At 46.0% G+C, this 18,410-nt stretch overlaps 1 long non-coding RNA gene across 1 annotated transcript; it reads left to right on the top strand.

Moving 5' to 3' along the window:
- The first annotated feature begins 1,295 nt into the window (after nt 1–1,295).
- LOC146895113 (uncharacterized) lies at nt 1,296–8,503 on the top strand. The gene is made up of 3 exons (XR_015000730.2): nt 1,296–1,578; nt 2,133–2,294; nt 7,732–8,503. It is a non-coding gene; the product is annotated as an uncharacterized LOC146895113 (long non-coding RNA).
- The last annotated feature ends 9,907 nt before the right edge of the window (nt 8,504–18,410 follow it).

The following is an 18,410-nucleotide window of genomic DNA, read 5'->3' as shown; positions in this document are numbered from 1 at the left end:
TTATGAAGCCCTGGCTGTCCTGGAACTCACTCTGTAGACCAGCAGGCTGGCCTCGAGCTCACAGAGATCCATCTGCCTCTCCCTCCTGAAGGCTGGGTTTAAAAACACACTCCATGATGCCCTATTTGTTATTATTGTAGCGGTGTGGTATTCTTTCTTAAGACAAAGGCTCATAATATAGCCCAGGGTAGCCTTAAAATTATGATTCTCCTGTCTCAGGTTCTAAAGTACTGGAATTTCAAGCGTGTGCCACTATGCCTGTCTCTATTTTTAATTTTTTTTTAATTTTTTAAAATTTTTCAGGCATCATCCATACTGATTTCCACAATGACAGTACTAATTCACATTTCTACAATCTGTCTATAAGGATTCCCTATAAGGGTCCCCTGTTCCTTCGCACCCCTCTTCTTCACGATGGCCATTCTGAGTAGGGTGAGTGCAATCTCAAGGTTTCAAACTGCGTCTTCCTCATGGCAAAGAATGCCGAGCATTTCTTTATGGACGTATTGATCACTGGGAGGTGTCTGATCAGCTCCTTTGCCCTTTCTTTGACTAATTCATTTGTTCCTATGAGTTTTTTACATACTCAGGTTCCTGTAAGATGAATAGGGACAAAGGATAAGTTACTTCGGAATCGCTTAACTTTATCCTCCGTGCCAGGTTTTTTGTTTGTTTTTGAAGCATGGTGTAGCCTACGCAGGCTTTAAAAAGGGCTTCAAAGGCTGATCTTCCTTCCTCCACCTGCCATGAGCTGTGAGTAGTCATGGGCCATCTTGTCACTTATTCTAAAGCTAGGGATCAAACCAGGGCCTCTCCATGCTGGGCAAGCATGCCGCCCATTGACCGGTTTCCTAGCCGACAGAATGGTAACAAAGACAACACTTTCTTCATAGGCTTGTCATGCAGGAGCCAGGCATAGCAACGCACTTAGGAGGCTAAACCAGGCAGACCGTGAGTTCCAGATGAGTCTGGACCATATAGAGAGGCTTCATCTCAAATAAAGGGGAGTGAGGGCAAGAAGAGAGGCAGGATCCCGTGAGAAACAACGATACTCACTTTGTAAGAGCACTGGAGACTCGGGAGTAGCTAACGCCAACTGTTTGCTCTAAGTCCCTGCGAAGTGGAGCAAGCGTCAGTCTTGCGCCACAGGTGCACGGAGTGCAGGGAACATTTTTAAAGCCTGAAACACGGCCCTTTCATCTCTTTTGTGAATAATCAGGAGGGTGCAATCTTACATTCCATCTGAACCCGTCTTTCCCTCGGTCCTTTATGTTTGTCTTTTTTCTCAACAAAACGCTGGATGCGTTCATCTGTTTCACATCCTGTTTATTGTAACGCTTATCAGACCCTAACTAAGCTTGGCTGCGAGTAAACAGTCTTATGTGGGTGGAGTCGGCAGGCACACTTAGCAGAGCTGGAGTTTAAGAGTATCTTCAACTACGCGTTGACTTTGAAACTAGCCTGGGACACAGTGACCCTGGCTAAATGGTGCTCGCCACAGGAGTCTGGTGACCTGAATTTATTTCCTGAACTCCCGTATAGGTGGAAGGAGAGAACTGACTCCACAAAGCTGCCGTGGTACGTGTACCCCCCACCCGGCCCCAGATCTTACACACACACACACACACACACACACACACACACACACACACGCATAATAATAATAAATGAAATTTAATTTTTTTAAAGCTGAAAAGTGAAAGGAGGAGGCAAAGAAAGGAGGATAAGGGGGTGGGGAAGAGAAAAAGGAAGGAGGAAGAACACAGTGAGACCCAGGAAGAGTGAAAATAGATGTCTCAGACTGTAAATTGTACCCTTGGTAGTGCCTAAGCGCGTTTGTCAAACCTAGGATTTGAAGTCAGATATAAATGATGACCTACGCAGTCTTAGGCACTTGTGACTTTAGCCCCCAAATACAGCACAGAACCAACTTCTCTGAACCTCTCTAGCCCAAAAGCGAAATAATCAATTTATATGAAATGTCTGGGCTAATAAATACTCTTGTTCTCATAATGGCCCTGTGTGTGGAAGGGGGGCCCAGGAAGGGGGGATGGGATCCACAAAGGTCATTAGTAGTATCCTTATGACCAAAGGTGCTCAGCTCCATCTGTGGATTGCTTTTTTCCTTCTAGAGTCCAACAGAGTTCTCACTCAAACTGTGGGACTATGAGCCAGTGAAGTAGCGTGATTGCCAAAGCAGTCCCAATATCACATGGAGAGCACAGGAGGAGGCTGTGCAGTAATGTGCCGACAAGCCAAGGCGTGCTGGTGGGACAGTCAGGATGGGACAGCAGGTAGGGCGGTGCCTGTTAAGGGGATGCATCTCCTGGGACAGGAGAGATGCTTGTTTCTCTTGACCATAAAAAATGCCTATCTGAAGTAAAGGCTATTTCGCTTTCTTCTGCTGAGCCCTGGCAGTCAGAACTCACACCAGTACTTACCTGGGCATGAATTTCAGTTTAATACAAATAATTCCCCAATAACGCGACAATTTAGTGATGATGCAGCTGTCTATCAGTGGGATGGGCTGTCCATTTGTAAGAAGGTTGAGGCCCAGAACCCTGCATGGCTGTTCAAGTCTCTTGCAACTTTGAAGAGAGACTATGGACCAGGCTGGTGGCTGGCTCACACCTGGAATCCCAGCATTCAGGACACTGAGACAGAAAAACACATATTCAAGACCATCCTGGGCTACATAGTAAGACCTTGCCAGAGACACAGAGAGACAGAGATAAAATATAGATAGGTAGGTAGATAGATGATAGGTAGATAGATAGATGATAGATAATGATGATGAAGAAGAAGATAGATAGATAGATAGATAGATAGATGATAGGTAGATAGATAGATAGATAGATGATAGATAGATAGATAGATAGATAGATAGATAGATAGATTGATAGATGATAGGTAGATAGATAGATGATAGATAATGATGGATGAAGAAGAAGGTAGATAGATAGATAGATAGATAGATAGATAGATAGATAGATAGATAGATAGATAGATGCTAGGTCGATAGATGATAGGCAGGCAAGCAGACAGACAGACAGACACATAGCACATTGACTCCAAGGGAAGCAGTTTTGTGTTAGTCAGCCATATATGTTTCTCTTCTCTAGACTTGGGGCTAGCAGCATAGGGTAGATATAAGGCATCTTATTTAGTACTGGTTCTTCCACTACTATAGATAAGAGGAAGGATATTTTTATTCCAAAATTAGAATTATTCACCTTCTCTAAGGAGGGTGCATGAAGTACCATATTAGCCTCTCCTTGTGTTAAATTATTTTAACTCCAATAATACAGTGGGGTCAGGAAACTACTATTGCCACTAATATTCAGAAAACTGAGTCTGAAGTCAAGAATAACTACTTCTGCTCTTGAACACATGATTCAATACAAACTCCAGTTCCCTTATTTATAAATAGAGGTGGTAAATGTTGCTTTAGTCTCCATATTTGCCTGTATGCACTATTCATTCAACACACATTTGAATACCTATTATAACAGGCTCGAGGCTTGCAAGGTGTCTTAGCCAGTAAAAGTCACTGCTGCTGAGACTACGACGTGAATCCAATGCTCAAGACCCACAGGTAGAAGGAGAAAACGGACTCCTTCAAGTTGTCCTCTGTCTTCCACATCACAACCACCCCCCCCACACACACAATAAATAAAGTAAAATCCATACATATAGGATACTAGGCTTGTCTCTATTTGCTTGGGATATACATTATCAAGTGTATAAAAACATAAAGCTGCCTTTTCTAGGGAAAAGTGATGCAGCTAACACTGTAAGTTGAAGCGCACGAGTGTGAGCATACCATACGGAAGCGAGAACATGAGTTGGGGCAGCTTCCTGCAGAAAGAAGGGCAGTGCAGACAGTGCAGGAGAAAAGCACAGGCAGGTTCAGCAGACAGCCTTCAGGGGATGCTAACATCGCCACAATGCCTTCGGGGCTAGCAGGGCCTGTGTGTAAATGCCCAACCCATTTCTGAATTAAGTGAATGATGCAGATTCAAAACCAAAACCCAGAAGAGAATGGAAGTGGTACTGTTTTCAGATGGCTGAGAACACACTGGCTTGGGAGTTCTGGCATTCCCTCCCCAATGATAAGAACTGGCAGGAATTGGAAAACTTAAACCCTAAGGCTTGGGCTGAGTTATCAGCTTTGACAGATGTATCAGGTCAGTGATACCTATTTGACTATGGCTTTTGTGACATCCGGTCATGATCTATGTAACTGGGCACTGTGGCACATGCTTGCACTCCCAGCCCTTCAGGAGGCTGAGGCCACACAGGACAGTTTGAGCCCAGCAGCTCAGGGCGAGCCTGGTAACACCGTGAAACCTTAGGGATGCAGCCCGAGGAACATGCTGCCTAGCATTCTTTTCTTTTTTAATTATTTATTTATTATGTATACAATATTCTGTCTGTATGCCTGCAGGCCAGAAGAGGGCACCAGACCCCATTACAGATGGTTGTGAGCCACCATATGGTTGCTGGGAATTGAACTCAGGACCTTTGAAAGAATAGGCAATGCTCTTAACATCTGAGCCATTTCTCCAGCTCCCCTGCCTAGCATTCTTAAAGCTTAGGACACAAGTCCTAGGTCTGAAAACACACACACACACACACACATACACACACACACACACACACACACACAGAGGTATATAAAGATAGATAAGTTATCAAATACCAGGCACACAGCACATTATCCTAACTTTCATTATTATCACAACCCAAACGAATTTTCGGATTCATGAAGTTGAATCCGAAAATAATTTTTGCATATTTTCAGTCCTACCCAGGATGAAAAATAAGATCGTGTCTTCCAGGAGGGCACATTCCACAATCATGTGCTACTAGAAGTTAGGCTAAGGTCACTTTTTATGAGAACAAACCAGGAAAACATAAGGAAGTATTCAGCTAACTAAACGCTCCTGCTGGTGCTCCACCTTGCTAACTGGCTGAGGCCTTTAGAGTGCCAAAGCATGCAAACTAAGGCACTTGGGTTGGCAGATCTGAGAATTTTGCCAGAAGGCGTGGGGGAAGGATTTACACTGTGAACCTAGCCTGGCAGGGCTCTCCAGTCACCTGCACCTGGGCAGCGTAGACCTGGGCATTTTAATGTGTCCTCTACTGGACTCGTTCCTGTGTGGGCAGCTTCACAGTCAGCTCAGCACACTGCCAGTGGCAGAGGGGACATTTACCCTGCCACTCCCTTTTGTAACTCCTAGGTAAACAGAAACTCTGGGGTGGTCACTGGTGTTAGGGCTTTGTCTACTAGTAAAGGTAACCGAGCCACATAAAGGAATGTAGATTAAATGATATGGGTTAATTTAAGTTATAAGAACTAGTTAGTGTTGTGGAATAATTCTTCTTGTACACTGTGAAATGTGTTGCTCTCGTTGTTAATAAAAAGCTGATTGGCCATTAGCTCGGCAGGATTTGGGGGTCAGAAAGAATGCTGGGAAGAAGAAAGGCGTAGTCTGAGGAGTCACAAGCTAGACTCAAAAGAAGGAACATGGAATTTCATAGATGAGGTAAATGAGCCCGGGGCAGCACATAAAAAATGGGTTAATTTAAATTATAAGAGCTAGCTAAAAAACAAGCCTAAGCTATTGGTCAATCATTTATAATTAATCTTAAGTCTCTGGATGGTTGTTTGGGAGCAACTGCCAGGACACAGAGAAACTCTGCCCATAAGTTAGGACCAAGGCTAAGCTATCAGTCAAGCTTTCATAACTAAGAAGTCTCTGTGTTGATGCAGGATTTCCCTCTGTAGGCTGTGAATATGCTTTATTACCATTGGTTAATAAAGAAGTTGCTTTAGCCTATGGGAGGACAGAATATAGCAAGGTGGAAAATCCAAGCAGAGAGAGAGAGAGAGAGAGAGAGAGAGAGAGAGAGAAAGGAGTCAGAGAGACACCATGTAGCTGCTGAAGGAGAAAGACGCTAGAACCTTACTGTTTACAGTGTAAAATATAAAATAATAAAAATGGGTAAATTTAAGATGTAAGAGCTAGCTAGGACTATGCCTGAGCCATTGGCCAAGCAGTGTTGTAATTAATATGGTTTCTGTGTGATTATTCGGGTCCAGGCAGCCGGGAATCGAAAGTGCAGTCTCCATTTTTACACCATGTTGTGATTTGGGAGCTGCAGGAGGGACAGAAATATCTGCCTACAGAGACTGAGGCCCAGATTCTGACCCTGCTGTGCTCCTGGTGATCTGAACAAACTTCTGCCTTAACTGGCTTCAGTCCCTTGAGGCACAGAATGAGATGATCTGCTGAAGCCTAGTATGTAGATCAGTAAGAACAGCTTGACTGGAAGCGAAACTGCAGAGTACACCTGTGTCCCACCACACAAATCCCCAGCACACACACATGCAGACAAGTGCATTTCCCAAATCTCCCTACTGCAAGCTCTGCATTCTGATGGTTTCTTTCTTTCTTTCTTTCTTTCTTTCTTTCTTTCTTTCTTTCTTTCTTTCTTTCCTTCCTTCCTTCCTTCCTTCCTTCCTTCCTTCCTTCCTTCCTTCCTTTCTTTCTTTCTATTTTAAGGACAGGGACTCATACAGCCCAGGTTGACTTTGAACTCGCTTTGTAGTAGAAGCGACCTTGAATCTCTCATCTTCCTGCCTCTTTCTCTCACGTGTTAGGATTACAGCCTTGTTTTATGTGGTGCTGGGAATTGAACACATCCTTTGTACAAGATAAGCAAGCACTCTCCCAACTGAGCTATATTAAAAAAAAAAAAAGTGGGTCAAGAGACATTTTAATGAGTCAAAGACACAATCTGAGAAACACTGTAGCGAATGATTTCTAAGGGTCACAGATGGGACTAAGAGCTGGAGGTCTCGGTCAGTCATTCACAGGTTGAATTGGGGTAGGACTGATGTTAAAGCAGATGCATCTGGAAGCGTATCTGGGGGCCAAGCTGATGCCTTAGATGGCAAAGTACTTGTCTGGCAAACACAGAGCTTGTGTTCGAGTCCTAGAATCCACATTTAAAAATAAAGCTTGGTGCAATAGTGTGTGTTAGCACAGGGGAGGGGGAAAATGACGCAAGAGAAAGGAGACACGGGTATCCCTGGGGTTCGCCGGCCCAGACAGTCTAGCCTACTCGACAAGCTCCAGGTTAAAAAGGAAAAAGGAAGGAAGGAGAGAAGAGAGAGAGAAAGTAGCAGCTAAAGGCATTTACCAGAGCTCAATCACAGACTCAATGGTAAAAGGAGCGACAGGCATGTGCCTGTAAGCTGTCTTCTGACTCCCACATATAGCACGGATGTAACATGTATGACTACAAGAATGAATGAATGAATAAATAAATAAATACATAAATAAATGAAAGCTTGGTGGGACCTGAGGAAAAATACACAAGACGGTCCTCTGGTCCCCACAACCAAAAGCATCTGTGAACACACGAGCTCATGTAAATAAAGTGTTATTCTTTTAAGGCAGACGGGTCTTTATTATGGTAGTCTTAGTGCATCTGTATGTGGTGGTTTGAATGAGAAACGTCCCTCATAGGCCCTGACACTTGAACACTTAGTCCTCAGTACCAACTGTTTGGGGAGTCTAGGATGTGCAGTCTTGCTGGGGACGGGCTTTGAGGTTTCAGAACCTTAGGCCACTCTGAATGCTCGCTCGCGCGCGCGCTCTCTCTCTCTCTCTCTTTCTCTCTTGCTCGCTCGCTCGTTCTCTCTCTCTCTCATGATTGCAGTTGAGGGTGCAAGTTCTCAGCTTCTTTTCTCTGCCACCATGCCTGCCGACTATGGCCGTGTCCTCGCCACGATCCACTAATCCTCTGGAATGGCAAGCCAAAATTAAGCTCCTATACGTCGCCTTGGTGGTGGCGCTTTATCACTGCAACAGAAAGTGACCAAGACACCGCTGTGCACAGAGAACAATGGTGAAGACGCGGGTTCCCTGCTCCCTCCCTCCAGGATGACAGTCTAGGTGCTCACCTATTCAGGTCTCCTCTGGACAAATGTGCCCACTGGATTCTACTGTCTTGCTAAGTTGCTGTTTTGATTTTTGTTTTCTACGTTTTTATATTCACGTATTGATTGTGTTTGCATATGTATGCCCACATGTGCCCCATTAGGCGTGTGGGAGTCAGAGGACAGTTTGTGGAAGTCCATTTTCTCCTTCAACCATTTGGGTTCTGGGGATTGAATGCAGACCATCAGACTTAGCAGCAAGCGCATTTAACTGCCGAGTCATCTTGCTGTCCCACAGAGTTGGCATTTGTTTTATGGAGAAAGAGGAGAATTGGTGATGGAAGTTTCACAGTGCCTCGAAATCTCAGAACTGTACTGCTCCTTGACATCTCAGAGCAGCGAGTGTGTGTATAGGGAGGAAGGATTTCTTCCGTGAAGAAAGGTGGGCATACCAGCCTCTAGCTGAAGGGATACCGTGTGTCTTTTTCTCCTCTCAATGAATAAATCCGTCTAGAGTTTCACTCAATGAATAAAACATGGGCCTGTTTTCAACTGCTTCGACGGTTCTACCTCACCAAAGACAGCGTCTCCCTCTGTTTCTTTCCCTCTCTCCTCCTAGCTTCCCACACCCTGGGTGAGAGGTACCCTTTTTAAGACAGTGGCTCTCCAGTTTTCAGATGACGGTCTCCAAATTGATGCTCTGAGAGCAGTTCTCCCAGGGAGAGACATTACCCTGGCCTCCTGCAGGGGTGTGAGAGACAGGAGCAACTGGGGAGCTGGCTCTGCTGGGATCACATCTTTTGATGCATCTGTTGAAAGATGCGAGCTTCGGGCTGGAGTCACTCTTGGGCCCTGGGAAGCAGGGACGGAAAGCACCTTCTTCGCTCTTCTCACCCATTCTCAGAAAACAGGAAGGATTCCACCCAGGCCTCACATGGCTTAGAGTGCTGCAAACCACAAGCAGCTCATGCCAGCGTCTGGGACCTCTGGGGGTGTCATGATTCCTGCCCGCATAGAACTCACTCTAGGGACATCATAAGCACGTCAAACTCAGGGTCATGAGATAAGACTCAGGTTTGCTTTTGTTCTCTCTCTCTCTCTCTCTCTCTCTCTCTCTCTCTCTCTCTGTGTGTGTGTGGGGGGGGGTGGGGGGGTAGTTGAAGGTTGGGGGAAGAGGTGAAGGGGAAAGAAGAAAGACAAGGAGAAAATAACTGAAGTGGATGGTGTGGGTGTCCCAAGCAGAAGGAAATAGTCCAGATAGAAAGAGAGTCTTCTCTGGGAAAAGAACAGTGCAGTGGACTGGATACAAGAGATGGGACATGCCTTCAGGTGGCACCTGAAAAGCTGTCTCAGAATCAAGTTAAAATGTAGCTTAGTGGGAGGGTGGCTGTCTAATAGGTAAGAAGACATGGACTCAGTTGTCGGGACTGCAAAGCAAGGAAAGGAGGGAGGGAAGGGAAGGGTTCTCAAACCTAGTAATGTCAATGCCAAATAATCACTCCAAAACGGTGGTGAGGGCTTGGGGTAGCAGTGCACAGCTTTAATCCCAGCGCTTGGAGGCAGAGGCAAGTGGTTCTCGGTGAGTTCAAGGCCAACCTGGTCTACTCAGCAAGTTTCAGACCAGCCAGGATTATAAAGTAAATAAATAAATACATAACATTGAGATGGCCCAGTTGATAAAGGTGCTTGCTGCGGAAGCCTGACAACCTGGAACCTGTGTAAACGAGGAAGGAGAGCAGCAACCGCACAGAGTTGTGTACCATGGCAAATGCAGCTTCTCCTTCTCTCTGTCTCTGTCTCTGTCTCTGTCTCTCTCTCTCTCTGTCTCTCTCTCTCTCTGTCTCTCTCTCTCTCTCTCTCTGTCTCTCTCTCTCTCTCTCTAGTCCCTGGTTGTCCTGGAATTCATGTTCTAGAACAGGCTGGCCTCGAATTTACAAAAATCTGCCTGCCTCTGTCTCCCAAGTGCTGGGATTAAAGGCGTGCACCACCACTGCCCAGTTACGGAAAAACTTGTAAAGTACCTAGGGCAGGGGATGTAGCTCTGTTGTGGGATATTTTGTTCACACTGTGAAACCAGAGACTGTGTTAATAGAATTAACCTTGGAGGGGGGTGTGAGGGGCAGGGAGTCAGCAGCTAGCTGACTGGAATTAGCCGTAGAGTACGGAGGTGCCAGGAATACAGGAATACAGGAATACAGGAATACAGAATGTGAGACTTACAGGAAGAAGTAGGGAGGGACTTGGGAGTTTTGGGGTCTTTTTGGTTTGGGATGACTGGAGAGATGATCTCTTGCTGGGTCTTTGGCCAAAAAGAGGTCAGCTGGTTGCCTCTTGACCTCTTGAGCTAGTCACCCCTACATCTGACTCCTGAGTTTTTACTGGTAAGTAGAAGGAAAGAGACTTAGCTAAAACTACATTTGGCAGCAATGCCCGCAGCCTGAGCAGCGAGGACACTGACTGCAGGGCCACGGGGCCGCAGATGGTAAATCAGTAGATTCAGGTGCAGTCTCTGTGCCGAAGGGAAAACAACATAGCTCAGCCGGCAGGGTACTTACCTAGCATGCTCAAAGGACACTGTCTAGCATGCTGAGTTTGATCTCTAGCACAGCAGAAACTGGGGGTGGCAGTAAATCCCTGCAAGCCTTAAGCTGAAGAAATGAGGCCTTGGGTAGGACGACCATTTTTAGCCACAAGTTCAAGGCCAGCCTGGGAGAGGATGCAAGAAGACAGTGTGTGTGGTGGAAGGTTTCACGGTGATTTTACACATGCCTGATCTAGTTGTTCCAAAATGTCACCTATTATGATATCCGAAAGCCAAGTGGGGGCAGCAGCATTGCTCAGTGGGTAAAGGCTCATGTTTCATAAACTTGGCAAACTGGGTTCCACCCCTGGAACCCAGGTAAAGGTGAAAAGAATGAACTAAGCCCACAAGGTTGTCCTTTGACCTCATGGCATTCCTGTGTAAATACGCAGTGCAACCACTTTCAAAGCAATGCTATATTGACTGATATAACTTACATTTGTGTGCTTGGCATGTGCATCCATGCCTGCATGGTGTGTGTATATGTGACTGTAGTTTCTGGGTTCATACTTCTACTCTTCCGCTCCTTAGCGGTGTGGCTGGGGACTCGGAGCATCCTCGGGTGTTTCGTTATGCAAACCCTTCTACTCTTCAAGGGTGAAATGGGGTGACTTACTGCACAGCTGCTAAACAAATATTGACTTACCTTAACCAAACAATACTGTCAATCAAAAAAATAAAAGGGCTAGGCGGTGGCTCCCGTTGGTTTCAGCGCTTGGAAGTCTAAAGCAGGATTTCCATGAGTTTGATTGCCCGCCTGAACTACACTTTATTTTTTTTTAAAAAAAACCAATAAGAAATAAATAAGCAAATAATAAATAAAAGCATTTTTTTAAAGTTTATTAATTTATAAAAGTTTCCATTTCCGCCCCTCCTCCCAACACCCTCCCACTCCCCCCCACTCCCTCTCTCCCTCCCTCTCCATCCCTAAGAGCAGTCAGGGTTTCCTGCCCTGTGGGAAGTTCAAGTTCCTCCCCCCTCCCTCCAGGTCCAGGAAGGTGAGCATCCAAACAGACTGGATCCCAAAAATCCAGTATATGCAGAGGAAACAAGTCCCAGTGTCATTGTCAATGGCTTTTCAGAAAGACCCGTGCCAGCCACATTCAGAGAATCCGGCCACATTCAGAGAATCTGGTTGGATCACGTGCTCATTCAGTCCCAGTCCAATTGGCCTTGGTGAACTCTCATTAGATCAGTCCCCTTGTATCAGTGGGTGAACGCACTCCTCTCAGTCCTGCCTTTCTTGTTCATGTTCTCCCTCCTTCTGCTCCTCATTTAGACCTTGGGGGCTCAGTCCAGTGCTCCAATGTGGGTCTCTGTCTCAATCTTCATCCATCAACGGGTGAAGGTTCCCTCTGGTCTTGCCTTCTTTGCTCACGTTCTCTTTCCTTCTGCTTCTCGTTTGGACCAAGGGAGTTAAGTCCAGTGTTCCAATGTGGGTCTCTGTCTCTATCTCCATCCATCGCCAGATGAAGGTTCTATGGTGATATGTAAAATCTTCATCAGTATGGTTATGGGCCAAGGCCGGTTCAGGCACCCTCTCCTCTGTTCAGAGAACAATCTGGGGATCTCTCCTTGGACCTGGGATCCCCTTTATAATCAAGTCTCTTGTAAACCCTAAAATGACTCCCTTAGTTGAGATATATACTTCCCTGATCCCATATCCATCCTTCCTCCCTCCCCCCATCCCAATCCCCCAAGCTTTCCCCATTCCTCCCCTACTCCCTTCTCTCTAACCCTCTCCCCTTCCAACAACCCCTCCACCCACCCCCATGCACCCGAGGTTGCCTGGCACTCTTGTCTACTTCCAATCTCCAGGAGGATAACTACATGATTTTCTTCATGTTCACGTTCTTATTTAGCTTCTCTAGGATCACGAATAATAGGCTCAAAGACCTTTAATTACGGTTAGAATCCACATATGAGTGAATACATACCACGTTCCTCTTTTTGGGTCTGGGTTACCTCACTCAGTAAAGCATTTTCTATGTCCATCCATTTGCATGCAAAATTCAAGATGTCATTTTTTTTTTTTTTTTTTACCGCTGAGTAAAACTCTAATGTGTATATGTTCCACACCTTTTTTAACCATTCTTCTATTGAGGGGCACCTAGGTTGTTTCCAGGTTCTGGCTATTACAAATAGTGCTGCTATGAACATAGTTGAACAAATGCTTTTGTGGTATGTTAGGGCATCTCTTGGGTATATTCCCAAGAGTGGAATTGCTGGGTCTTGAGGGAGGTTGATTCCCAGTTTCCTGAGAAACCGCCACACTGATTTCCACAGTGGCTGCACAAGTTTGCATTCCCATCAACAATGGATGAGACTTCCCCTCTCTCCACATCCTCTCCAGCATAGGCTATCATTGGTGTTTTTGACTTTAGCTAACCTGACCGGTGTAAAATGGTATCTCATAGTTGTTTTGATTTGCATTTCCCTGATTGCTAAGGAGGTTGAGTGTGACCTTAAGTGTCTTCTGGCCATTCGAAGTTCTTCTGTTGAGAATTCTCTGTTCAGATCAGCACCCCATTTTTTAACTGGGTTAATTAGAGTTTTAGTGTCTAGTTTCTTGAGATCTTTGTATATTTTGGAGATCAGGCCTTTGTCTGATGAGGGGTTTAAAGGCATTTTTTAACTGCTTGCTTCACAGAAACACACACACACACACACACACACACACACAAATTGCACAAAGGACTGATGAAAACACATTCAAGTGGTAAATTTTATATTAGAAAAATAAGATTAGAATAAGTTTGAGACTTGGCAGGTGGCCTTTCCCCACTAGTGCTGAGGATGAAGCCCAGGGCCACAGCATGCTGGGCAAGTGCTTGACCTGGATCACTACACTCAGCCTCAGCTCTGGATTCCTCTTCACAGAAATGAGACAACGGGGAGTGGGGAAGACTCGTGTCTCGACAAAACGCATTCCACTGTTAAACTTTGCTATGAAAGCTCTATTGATGCCCTTCACAAAAATGGCTCCCTAGTCCCAAGGCATACCCTTTTAGAAGTCAGCCCATACTAACACTTAAATCTGGAAACTTCTGCCTTCCTGGAGGACCTAAACCGCTATATCAAAGCTGCTGTCTTATGATACATGGGTAGCCATCAGACATGAAGCCTTGCTCCTCAGTCCGATGCCCCCAGCACTGCTGGAGGATCACAGAAGAGGTGGCTGTGTGGTAACAGCATTCATGTTCGGGCACAGCCACACAAACCTCGGTAACATTCTGGGGCAGCCATCACTAATAGCCCCCAAGGCTGTCTCAGCCTCAAGACACTCTTTTCAAAATGAGAATACCAATGCCGGGCGGCGGTGCCAAGAAACTATCTCCATCAGTGGGATTCACAGAAATTCAGCCACCTCTCTTCAAAGACAGCAGCAGAAAGTGGACATGAATTTTCTAAGAACGTGAGAACTTGCCTGCTTCGTGCTTTTCGACATCACTCATCTCCCCCGCTCCTGGAAAACAACAGTACAGGAGTAGTCCGAGCACATAAAGATATAATCCCCCTCACTCCATCCCAGTCAGGCCAGTCCTCTCAGTTCACACTTCATTACAGGCTTGTATTCCAACCCAAAAGAAAGGGAGAACGTCCCAGGCAGGCCTTCTCATCTGTGGCTCTTCTAGCAAGTGTGTGCGTCGTGTGCTGGACTGAGCAATAAGAAGACGAAGTGGACTCCAGTCCAGTGAGCAGAAACTGTGTCTGAAGAAGGGAACAGCACAGAAAAGACGTTTCTCCTGCAGTCTGTTTTCTGGTGTGTTTTAAACAACTTTAGATCTGCAGAAACGTGTCGAAGCTCCTAGGGAGGTTTCACACAGTGCCTCCCAAGCATCCTGACAGGTGACATTTGTTACAGTTAGTGGACCAGTCCTGCCATGTTACCCTTGCTTTTATCCCTGCTTTACTCATTGAGTTCCTATTTCTTTTCTAGTGACGTTGGCTTTATCTCATCTAGGAGCTCAGCTAGATCCACCGAATTTAGTCTTCATTTCTTCCTAGGCAATTTTCGCTAAATCAGAAGTTTTGTTTTGTTTTGTTGCTGTGTGTGTGTTTTATGTCTGGAGACAGGGTATCTGTCACTCTGTAGACTAAACTGACAGAACTCAGAAATCTATCTGCCTCCCCAGTGCTGAGATTAAGACTGTGTGCCACCACGCCCAGTAGAGTTCCTTGTTTTTGACAACCATTGTGGTTCTTGGTAGTTCTGGTCAGATGTTTGGTACAATGCTGGATATGAGTGTTTTCATGCCTTTTTGAGTTTTTAGAAGAGACCACAGAATGAAGTACCATTTCGTCACACCCTAGTAACTGAATGTACTCGCTCACTGTTGATGACCTTGAGTACACGGCTAAGGTCATACAAATCATACTTATTCACTGCGGTTGTCCCCTTGGCCACTCTTCATTCTTTAGAAAGAAGTCAGTATCCACAGCTCAAACGTGACAATGCGGAATATGTTCCACCTCCTCAAGGGCAGGCTATCTACATTAATTATTTGACATTTCTCGAGAAGGAAACAATTTTTTTTAAAAAAATCAGCCATGTATATTGGCTCATACCAGTAACCCCAGCACTCAAGTACTGGGACTGCATTGAGTTTAAAGCCAGTCCTTGCTACAGTGAGAAACTTGCTTCAGAAAACCAGGCTAAGGCAGGTAGACCAACCCTGCTGCTACCCAGGCCCAGAATCAGGGTCGTGACCTGGCCCACGCCAACATCCACCCCATCTATGGTCTGCTGGAGCATGTGAAGGGACCAGATGTGCAGACCCAAAGCAGCAGGACCTCCATGACACAGGACAACAGCAGGACAGCCAAGAGGAGTCCCCGGTGGGGGGCCACAACTGATGGTGTAGTAGAAACCAGATGCCTTGAACCAGACCAATGACTCCTTGCAATGAACACTTGCAAGTAAAGATCTAAGAATAAAAGGTTTTACCACGTTGACTCAGTGCGTCACACTGTAGCTTCTGCGATGAGATTGATTTGTCTTTTTATTTACTTTTTTTTCTCTTTTTGTCTTAAATTTTATTTTGGGGGGTTTGCAAGGGCAGATATAAAGGGATGGGGAAATATAAGGCATTGAGATGCATGATGTGAAAGACTCAAAGAATAAATTAAGTTTAAAATAAATAAGTCAAGGGCTGGGCATGTGGTTCAGCTAGTAGCGTGATCACCTAGCACACACAAAGCCCAGAGTTTTATCCCCAGCACTGTATGAAACGGTAAGTTGTTGCAGGCCTGTAATCCCAGGATTTGGAAGGCATATGTGGTAGTTTGAATACAATTGGCCCCCAGAATTTCAGGGAGTGGCCTTCTTAGGAGGTGTGGCTTTCTTGGCATGGCTATGACCTTGTTGGAGGAAGTGTGCCACTGTGCGGGTGGGGCCTGAGATTTCCTATGCTTAGGACAAAGCCCAGGGTTTTAGGTGACTTCCTGTTGCCTGCAAGCTGCAGGACTCTCAGCTGTTCCTCCAATATCATGTCTGTCTATATGCCGCCATGCTCCCCAGCATGATAACGTGGCCAGGCAGGCAGTAGAGGCGGGAGAGCAAAGAGACTGGGAGTAGTCTAGGAAGCAGGAAGCTCCCTCTGCCACTCCTGCGCAGACCACCGAAGAGGCAGGATGTAGCCTGCCCAGCTGAGAAAGGTACTGAGCCGTGTGGCTAACATAGATAATGATAATGGATTACTGTAAGTTACAAGGACTAATAAGAAGCCTGACCTAATGGGCCAATCAGTTTATAACTTATAGAGATCTCTGTGTGATTGATTTTCTCTGGGACTTGCCGCTTGTGGGGTACCGGGCGGGAACAGATACCCCAACAAGCCGGCCCTCATGTTACAATAATGAATGCTGAAACTGTAAGCAAGCCACCCCAATTAAATATCTTCTTTACAAGAGTTGCTGTGGTCATGATGCTTCTTCATAGCAATGGAAACCCAAACTAAGATGTTAGGGGCTGCAGACCTCTGGCCCCTTTACTTTCTTTGCCTGCCTCAGACCCTTTGCCTGCTGGAGTGAACTGAGCAAAACAACTTGTTTACCTGTGCCTGCAGCCACTCTGAGCACGAGACCCTGATGGCAGGGGAATGGGTTCCGGTGAGGCCTGCAGCTGATCCTGAGAGCTGAGGTGTGGCCAAAGTCTTATATAATCTGCCCCTGAGCATAATAAAGTTGGCATTCTTGCATCAAGGATGACTGGTGTCCCCATGTCTCTGTCTGTGTGTGTGTTTATATGTTTTTAAGTCTTCAGCCTAGTTCCCAGCTCGCATACCATAGAACATAGAGCAGACATGGTGTTTTACAAGTGGAGGCTCCCAGCGAGATCGGGGAACTAAGGAAAGGCTGAGAGATCGCCCTCGGGAATGGTGAGGGTAGATTGAAGATGGGTATGTGTCTATGTGTTTCATCCCCAGGCTCTTGCCCAATAGTGGTTCCAGGTGGTGCAGGCCCCACAGCAGGAGGCACTGCTAAGACTGGGAACTAGGGGTTCTCTGAGGGACGCCCTCCAGAAGGTTGGCCAACAGGAAAGTAATAAAGAGGAGGTGGGAGGGTGAATTGAAGGCCTCAAGAAGAATGGAAGAAAAAGAGTAAGTTTTTAAAGAGACAGAGTATACACAGTCAGACTAAAAGAATGGAAGAGAAAGAGTAAGTTTTTAAAGAGACAGAGTAAATAATAATAAGCCATGTAAAGATGGAACATGCACAGAGAATTTGTATTATGTATATTACTGTGTTGTCTTGGTTTTTTGGCTGGAGAAAGACATTTGAGTCTGGGAACTGCTAAGAAAGGTATCTTGACTGTAAAAGACGGGCCTATGGATTGGTTGCTTTGGAAAAGAGGTTCTGCTTTTGTTTCCACAGAGAATGAGAACCTGTGGATTCATTCTAGGCTAATGTGGTTTGATGAACTAAGACCCCCCTGAAATGTCCCTGTGAATACCCCCAAAGATACTTCACCCAATAAACAGCAGGAAGTAGTTTACAGAGAAAAAAACACCCAAATCCCCTAGATGATTGTTTACTGGAGAAATTAGGGCTCCAGAGCCTGTCTGCCATTGTGGGCCTGGCTGGGACGAGCAGCAAGCAGTGTGGAGGCGGCGAGCTTGGGCCTCTTTGGAGATTCCCGAGAGCAAGCCTGCCTACCAGCTCCCAGCACAGGTGGCCCGCCGCCCTGGCCCAGTCAGTGCCTGGCCTGGTGGAGCTGCCACAGGTGGTGCTAGGAACATTGGTGACCAGGGCAACAAGTGCTGGAGCTGGGGCTGGCCAGAGTGGCTCAGACCCCATCTGCGCGCAGCGTATGGAAAAGGCTTAAGAAGTAGCAAGCTTACCTGAGGGACCCACACAGTAGCCGTGGAAGGTCTCCAAGCCCGCCTGATGCTCTGGTCAGTTATGTTGGTAGGATTTGTTAAAGGAGGCAAAGGCAGGAGGATCAGTTATGGAGACTATCTGGCAGTTTGTGTTTTATTTTTGCTGAATTTTCTACTATGACTTATGGCCAGAGAGCATTATTCATTGTGGTGACGGGGACCATGATCACTTTACAAGAATGTTAGCAAGGAGTCTCAGGAGTTTCGTTTCCCGAATCCAGCCCAGTGTGGTGTAGTGTCTACCTTTACGGGATGGTATCTCTGTGGACTTCATGCCTGTTTAAATTTTGGACCCCTGGCTGTGCAGGATTCTACCTTAATAGCACAGCAAGATGGAAAACCAGAGCCAAAATAGGGCTTCTCATGTGGCTGTCTGTGGCTAATTAATGATTCTACCCTTAATTGTTCTCAAGTTTTGTGTCTTTTGAACAGCTGTTGGGCTAACGAGATGACTGCCGCTGTGGTCTGGGTTCTGAGCTTGGTGCAGAACCAGTTT

This window comes from Myodes glareolus, chromosome 3 (genome assembly GCF_982192425.1).
Source record: "Myodes glareolus chromosome 3, mMyoGla1.1, whole genome shotgun sequence".
NCBI classification, from domain to species: Eukaryota; Metazoa; Chordata; class Mammalia; order Rodentia; family Cricetidae; genus Myodes; species Myodes glareolus.
Note: the sequence above shows the minus strand (reverse complement) of the source record. Positions and strands in the feature narration are given on the sequence as shown.